General features: G+C 37.9%; 1 long non-coding RNA gene across 3 annotated transcripts; it reads left to right on the top strand.

Annotated features, from left to right (window-relative positions):
• The first annotated feature begins 3,134 nt into the window (after positions 1-3,134).
• Positions 3,135-7,846, top strand: LOC139198522 (uncharacterized). 3 transcript variants are annotated; one of them, XR_011584068.1, is made up of 3 exons: positions 3,135-4,395; positions 4,504-4,627; positions 4,701-5,802. It is a non-coding gene; the product is annotated as an uncharacterized lncRNA (long non-coding RNA). The 3 variants fall into 3 exon arrangements; XR_011584069.1 differs by adding an exon at positions 6,658-7,846 and having other exon boundaries at positions 3,140-4,395; positions 4,504-5,627; XR_011584067.1 differs by having other exon boundaries at positions 4,504-5,802.
• Positions 7,847-8,249: the final 403 nt, after the last annotated feature.

The following is an 8,249-nucleotide window of genomic DNA, read 5'->3' as shown; positions in this document are numbered from 1 at the left end:
GATAGAAAACACCTAGAAACGCTCCAACAATCCAAGCTCCTTGAATGGCATGCACGGCTCCAAGAGTCTCCTTCCTTCTCCTTTGCAAACTCACGGCACAAGAGGGATGTTTGGGTGAATGGTGTAGTGAAAATATGGTAGAGGATGGTGATCAATTGGTGCGGCAAAGGGTTGTATTTATAGGCTGAAAATCACAGCCCCTAGGTAGCAAAGGAAAAGGATTTAAAGGCCTAATTTGCATGGGAAAATAACACACAATCCTTGGGGAAAACAAATCAGAAATCCAAAGGGAATGGGAGGATAAGGTGCGGCATTAAACTAGGAAAGGATAAGGGCTTCTAGAAACCAAAATCCCAAGGGAATTGGGTGAAAACTCACGGCAAGAATTGGAGGGAAAGTGGCAGAATTGCAATGCAAGGCAAAGGTCTTCTAGAAAAGTTCTAGGCGCCACCTTTGTAGGAAAGGATTAGGTTTTCTAGAAATCTGATTTTAAGCATCCTAATATAGTTAGGAATCCTCCCTCGCAGCTGGAATATAGTTGGATTAGGATTAGGATAAGATAGGATAGGATAAGGTTTGGATAATGTTTTGTATAAGGTTTCTTCACTTGAGCTATGGCTTTAACTTCCCTTCTCCAAGTAGGAAACCTTGTTTGAGTAGGAAACTTCAATCTTCTAGAAATCCAACTTCACTTAGGAATCATTCTTCAACTAGGAATCCTTCTTCAACTAGGAATCCATCTTCAATTAAGCATTTCCTACTTCAATTAGGAAACTTTGCATCTTCAATTCTTCAACTTTGAAACACATTCCTAACTTCTTCAATCCTTCAAATTCGTCCATTCTTTGTGCTCCACATGCATGAGCTCCATTCTAGCTCAATTTTGCTCCAATTTGCATCTTTTTGCTTACTTTATCCTTAAAACCTGAAAACACATGAAAATAGCTTAAAAGACTAACTTAACTAAGAAAACACAACATAAATGCATAAGAACTAGCTAACTAAGGTGCATAAATATGCTCCTATCAAAAATCACACCAAACAAAAAGGATGTCACAAACAGCAACTAAAACAACTAAATAGGCAGATTCGAAATAAACAACAAAGTGAAGAGTTCAGGAACGCAAATCTGGAATTGGAGTGATTCCTTGGCCTTCCTTTGTTGAATTGCATGGGTTGCCTCCCAAGTAGCGCTTTCTTTAACGTCTTGAAGCCGGACGAAGAACACAATCATGCCCCATTGGAGCCCACGGCATGGAGTGGGATCTCCTCCACAACCTGCCCCACGACACTCTCATAGTATGGCTTCAATCGATGTCCGTTAACCTTGAATTCCACCCCATTCCTTAAGCTTTGGACTTGAACTGCACCGTGTGGAAAAACATTGATGCGTAAAATAACTAAACACACAAATTAACCCTTTTGTTGACAATTGTAGTGATAGGAGCATATTTATGCGCCTTAGTTGAGCTTGTTCTTGTGCATTTATAGTGTTTTTCCTTAGTAAAGTAGTCTTTTAAGCTAGTTTTATGTGTTTTCAGGTTCTAAGGGCAAAGTATGCAAAAGGATGCATTTTGGAGCCTTTTTGGAGCATATTTGAGCTTGGAATGGATGTCATATGCTTGGAGCCAAGAGGATGGACGAAATTGAAAATTTGAAAATGATGTTTCCTACTTGAGCAAGGTTTCCTAGTCGAAGTAGGAAAGCGCCTAATTTAAAGATGAAATCCTAGTCAACAAAGGATTCCTAATTGAAGAAGGATTCCTAATCTACGAGGGATTCCTAGTTGAAGATGGATTCCTATAAGAATGAAGATTCCTACTCAAACAAGGTTTCCTACTCGAAGTAGGAAAGTTAAATCCAAATGGCATCAAGTTGCAGCTACAAAGAAGATTTCCAAGTCCAAGAAGGAAAGGTTTCCAAGATGAAGTAGGAGAAGAATTCCAAGTCAAGAGAGGATTGAGACATGTTTTCCTAATGCTAGAAGGACTCCTAAGTGTTGTAGGACACAAATGAGAAGTTTCTAGAAAGTTTCCATCCTTGCCGTGGGTTTCATGCAATTCCTATCAGTTTTGGGGCTTTCTAGAAGCCCTATCCTTAATCCCTACATTGGTGCCGCACCCTAGCTTCTAGATACCCTAATTCCTTGCCTTGCAAGGCATTCTAGAAACCTTATCACCTTATCCCATTGCTGCCGCACCCTTATCCCTTTTCCTTTGCAAAATCTGACTGTTTAGACCTATTTCCTTGTGGATTTGGGTTATCCAAGTCCATATCTGATTACCCTAGGGTTTTAAGTGCCTATATATACTCATATTAACCCCTAAATCAGATCACCACCTCTCACATTCATAAATCACGCCAGAAATCTGCCCTAGCCTTTGCCGCAGCCACCAAACACCTTTCTCCCTAGTTTTTAAGCCTTGCCGCACCATCCCCATCCCCTAAACACTACTACATTCATCCATAACCATGCATCCATACACCTAAGGTCCGAAACCTGTCCCTAGACCCTTTGCCGCACCAAGGAGGAGGAGAAGGAAGCTCGGAAGTTCATGCAATTCAAGTTCGCGTCGCTGGAATTTCTAGGTGTTTCTTTTCCTTTGATTTCAATGTTTAAATTCAATTCTCTTTGTTTTGTGCGTATGAGGAACTAAACCACCCCTTGGCTAGGGGGGAATTCGAAATACATGTTTATGCTTGCGATATGATTTGATTACTTCTAATTGCGTTTCATAAGTTGTGAATTCAATTTACTTATCTATGTGAATTACATTCAATTTACTTATCTATGTGAATTCAATTTAAGAAGGAGTGCTCTTGAATGTGCTTGCTAGTCTATTGCAGATTGCTGGAACTTTTAGGTGTAATCTTTCTTATGTTTTCAATATTTCAATTCAATAAACTTTGTGTTGTGAGTATGAGGAACTAAACCCCCTTAGTTGGGGGGTGATTCGAAACCATGTGCATGCTTCATGCTTGCAATATGATTTGATTACATTCAGTTGTTATTTCATAAGTTGTGAATTCAATTCGTTCATCTACTTGATTGATAACTTATTTGTGTATGTTGATTGAGAGTGCACGCTTAGTTTTCATGCATGAATATGATGCTAGATTATGAGGGAGTTTCACCTAATAGTTACAATCTTATAATCACAAGTAGTGAAGGTCGCTTGAAAACGATCGCGTTGAATGAATTCTTGGCATAAGTTTCATGCAATTCATAGTAACGAATGCCTCGTCAATGCTTATGTTTTTCATAGAACTTAATGATTCTTGCTTGTATCTCTATTATGCAATTCATGTAGAGAACTTGTAGGGAATGTTTTGGGTTGTCGTATGCAATCATCCAACTCAATAACTTGTGGAAAAACTGAGGGTTAATTAGTGCAATTCACGGTTAATTTGGGGCGTTGAGTATTCATAATTTATTGGAAGAACAACTGAAAATCGTTTTGTTTGCAAGTGTGACATGTGTGGAGAAGAACCTCCTAAGCCTTTTGTCCATCCTTTTCATCCAAAAACGTTTTACAATCTGTTTTGTTTCAAAGTTTCTGTTTTGTTTTCAATTTTCGTCCAAAACAAATCCCCCTTTATTTTGAAGTCTTAGATTAGTTAGAAAGTGTTTTGATTTGTGTTTCTAAGTGTTTTGATTCAAGTTTTCACCCAAATTCGTCCAAGTTCTTGTTAGGTTCTCAAAACTGCCCAGAAAGTGGTTTTTAGGCAGTTTTGAGTCATTAGGTTGCTGTTTTGAGTTTTAGGTTTGTTTAAGTGTTTTAACCTTTAGTTTTGCATTCTTTGAGTCTAGTTTAGTGTTTTAAACTTTGTTTTTGAGTTTTTAAGTCAGTTTCCAAGTGTTTAGCAATCCCTCCTAATCCCCGGTCTAGAACGATCCCTACTTACATACTTTACTACATTTGTCAAAAGAGGGTTTAATTTGTGTGCTTAATATATTTCGCATCACATATCCGAAAGGAGTTTTGGAAGATGTGTTGGTGCAGGAGGATAACTTGATATTCCCAGCGGATTTCTACGTTTTAGAGATGGAGGACTCACCAAATGTCACCCCATTGCCGATTTTACTTGGGAGGCCCTTCATGAAAACAGCACGCACCAAGATCGATGTGTTCAAGGGGACGTTAACAATGGAATTTGATGGGGAGATTATTAATTTTAACATTTCTGAAGCTATGAAATTTCCTAAAGATGATCATTCTTGCTTTTCTATTGATATATTGGATGAATTGGCGCAGGATTATCTTGATATGTTGGAAGACGATCCCCTTGAAACAACAATTGCACAAGGAATTGGAATGCCACCCAATCTGGCCGTACCTAAGGATGAACATGCCGAGCTTGTGGCTGCCTTTGAATCATTGCCACAACATCGTGGTAAGTGATAGGAGCATATTTATGCGACTTAGTTAGGTTGTTTTCTTGCATTTTCATAGTTTGTTTGTGTTTATTATAGTGTTTTAAGCTATTTTCGTGTGTTTGTAGGTCCATATGACAAAGTTGGCAAGAAAGTGCAATTTGGAGCATTTTGAGGCAGTTTTGGGTACCAAATGGATAGCTTATGAATGGAGCAAGATGGTGATAGGAGCATATTTATGCGCCTTAGTTAGTTAGTTCTTATGCTTTTATGTTGTGTTTTCTTAGTTAAGTTAGTCTTTTAAGCTATTTTCATGTGTTTTCAGGTTTTAAGGACAAAGTAAGCAAAAAGATGCAATTTGGAGCATTTTGGAGCAAAATTGAGCTAGAATGGAGCTCATGCATGTGGAGCACAAAGAATGGACGAATTTGAAGGATTGAAGAAGCTAGGAATGTGTTTCAAAGTCGAAGACTTGAAGATGCAAAGTTTCCTAATTGAAGTGGGAAAGTGCTTAATTGAAGATGAAATCCTAGTCAAGCATGGATTCCTAGTTGAAGAAGGATTCCTAGTTGAAGAATGATTCCTAAGTGAAGTTGGATTCCTAGAAGATTGAAGTTTCCTACTTAAACAAGGTTTCCTACTTGAAGAAGGGAAGTTAAAGCCAAAGAATCAGCTCAAGTGAAGACACCTTATCCAAAACATTATCCATAACCTTATCCTATCCTATCTTATCCTAATCCTAATCTACCTATATTTCAGCTACAAAAGGGATTTCTTTTCCTATTTGGAGACTTAAAACCTGATTTCTAGAAGCCTTATCCCTTCCTACAAAGGTGCAACACCTTATCCCTTGTTTTTTCTAGAAATCAGCCACAAAACAACCTTTCTAGAAGGCCTTATCCCTTGTCCTACAAAAGTGACGCCCCAAACCTTTCTAGAACTTCTAGAAACCTGATTATTCCTTTCCCCCTTGGTTTCTAAAAGCCTTAACCTTTTCCTTCAAGGATTGTTTGTTATTATCCTATACAAATTAGGTCTTTAAATCCTTTTCCTTTGCTACATAGGGGCTGCGAATTTCAGCCTATAAATACCATCCTTTGCTGCACCATTTAGTCACCACCCTCTACCATATTTTCACTACACCATTCACCCAAACATCCCTCTTGTGCCGTGAGTTTGCAAAGGAGAAGGAAGGAGACTCTTGGAGCCGTGCATGCCATTCAAGGAGCTTGGATTGTTGGAGCGTTTCTAGGTGTTTTCTATCTTTATGTCAATGTTTAAATTTATTTATCTTTGTTTACTTGCGAACATGAGGAACTAATTTCTTTATAGTTAGAGGGGAATTCAAAGCCATGATCATATGTTTTATATGACTTGATTTCCTCCAGTTATGATTTCATAAATCGTGAATGTGGTTTACTTATCTATTTCATTGATAACATGTTTATGTATGTTGGTTGAGGGTCGACACTTAGTTTGCATGCATGAATTTGATGCTAGAGTATAAGGGAATTTCACCTAATCGTTATTAACTTATATTCGTAAGTAGTAAAAGTCGCTAGTCACGATTGTGTTAAGTAAATCCTTGGCAAGAGTAACATGCGTATTCCATAGTTATGAATGCCTCGTCAATGCTTATGATTTCCATTGAATGATCTTTGATATGTGTCTCTATCATGCGTATTCCATAGTTAGGGTCCTTGATAAGAATAATTTGGTTGTAATGCGTATTCCATTCAATTCAATGAATTTAGGGAAATCTGAGAATTAATTGGTGCAATCTAGTTAATTTGGGGCATTGTCATTCATGGTTTGTTGAAAGAGTAACTGGAAATCGAGTCGTATGCATATGTTTCATGTGTGGAGAAGGAACCCTCTAACTAGCCTTTCACCATTCTATTTCATCAATTTCGTGAGTCTTTAAGTTTGTTTACAAAGTTTATGTTTTAACTTTCAATTTCGTCAAAACCAAACCCCTTGCTTTTAAGTCTTGTTTTTAGAGTCAAAACTTGTTTCCTTTAAGTCTTTTGAGTCTTTGAAGTTCTATTTTCGTCCAAATCACTTGTTAGGTCTAGAATTGAGTCTTTTTTATTGTTATTTGCTGTTTTGAGTGTTTTGAGTTAGTTTTGAGTCTATAGAGTCTAGTTTAGTGTTTTTGAGTCTTATTTGTGTTGATTAGCATCCCTAGTTAATCCCCGGTCTAGAACGATCCCTACTTGCTTAAATACTACAATTGTCATCAATAGGGTTTAATTTGTGTGTCAACTTAATTTTCACATCAGATGGATGGACGAATTTGAAGTTCAAGAGGCTAGGAATGTGCTGAAAAGAGTGAAGAAATAAATCCAAGTCAAGGAAGATAAGAAATCAGCTCAAAAGAAGGAACATTATCCAAAATCTTATCCAACCTTATCTTATCTTATCCTAACTTTATCCTATCCTATCTTATCCTAATCCTAATCCACCTATATTTCAGCTACTTGGGAGGATTCCTAACTATATTAGGAGACTTAAAACCTGATTTCTAGAAGCCTTATCCCTTCCTACAAAGGTGCCACACCTTATCCCTTGTTTTTCTTGAAATCAGCCACAAAACAACCTTTCTAGAAGGCCTTATCCCTTGTCCTACAAAAGTGACGCCCCAAACCTTTCTAGAACTTCTAGAAACCTGATTATTCCTTTCCCCCTTGGTTTCTAAAAGCCTTAGCCTTTTCCTTCAAGGATTGTGTCTTATTATCCTATACCTTCAAGGATTGTGTGTTATTATCCTATACAAATTGGGCCTTTCAATCCCTTTCCTTTGCTACATAGGGGCTGCGAATTTCAGCCTATAAATACCATCCTTTGCTGCACCATTTAGTCACCACCCTCTACCATATTTTCACTACACCATTCACCCAAACATCCCTCTTGTGCCGTGAGTTTGCAAAGGAGAAGGAAGGAGACTCTTGGAGCAGTGCATGCCATTCAAGGAGCTTGGATTGTTGGAGCGTTTCTAGGTGTTTTCTATCTTTATGTCAATGCTTAAATTTATTTATCTTTGTTTATTTGCGAACATGAGGAACTAATTTCTTTGTAGTTAGAGGGGAATTCAAAGCCATGATCATATGTTTTATATGACTTGATTTCCTCCAGTTATGATTTCATAAATCGTGAATGTGGTTTACTTATCTATTTGATTGATAACATGTTTATGTATGTTGGTTGAGGGTCGACACTTAGTTTGCATGCATGAATTTTGATGCTAGAGTATAAGAGAATTTCACCTAATCGTTATTAACTTATATTCATAAGTAGTAAAAGTCGCTAGTCACGATTGTGTTAAGTAAATCCTTGCCAAGAGTAACATGCGCATTCCATAGTTATGAATGCCTCGTCAATGCTTATGATTTCCATTGAACTTAATGATCTTTGATATGTGTCTCTATCATGCGTATTCCATAGTTAGGGTCCTTGATAAGAATAATTTGGTTGTAATGCGTATTCCATTCAATTGTGGAGAATGGTGTATGGAGGTGTAGAATGGTGTATGGGTGTGGAGAAGGGTTGCGGAAAGGTGTGGGAAATGGCTGGAATGGATGGAGGAGTGGCGGCTAAGGGTATAAGGATGATGGTGGCTGCGGCAAGGAATGGGAATATAGGGTTGGATGAATTTCTGAATTGTGGAGAGGTGATGTGTGCGGCTAGGTGTAGAAATATATATATAGGCACTTAAAAACCCTAGCAAATCAGATTAGGGTTTCTAGAAACCCAAATCCACCAGAAAAATAGGTTAAACAATCAGAAATTTTGTGAGAAAACGGCCTAAGGTGCGGCAATTAAGTGGGCTAGGGTTAGGGCTTCTAGAAAGCCTTGCAAGGCAAGGAAATATGTG

Source organism: Malus domestica, chromosome 09 (assembly GCF_042453785.1).
Source record: "Malus domestica chromosome 09, GDT2T_hap1".
NCBI lineage: Eukaryota > Viridiplantae > Streptophyta > Magnoliopsida > Rosales > Rosaceae > Malus > Malus domestica.
The sequence above is the reverse complement of the archived record's forward strand: the minus strand, read 5'-3'. Positions and strand labels throughout refer to the sequence as shown.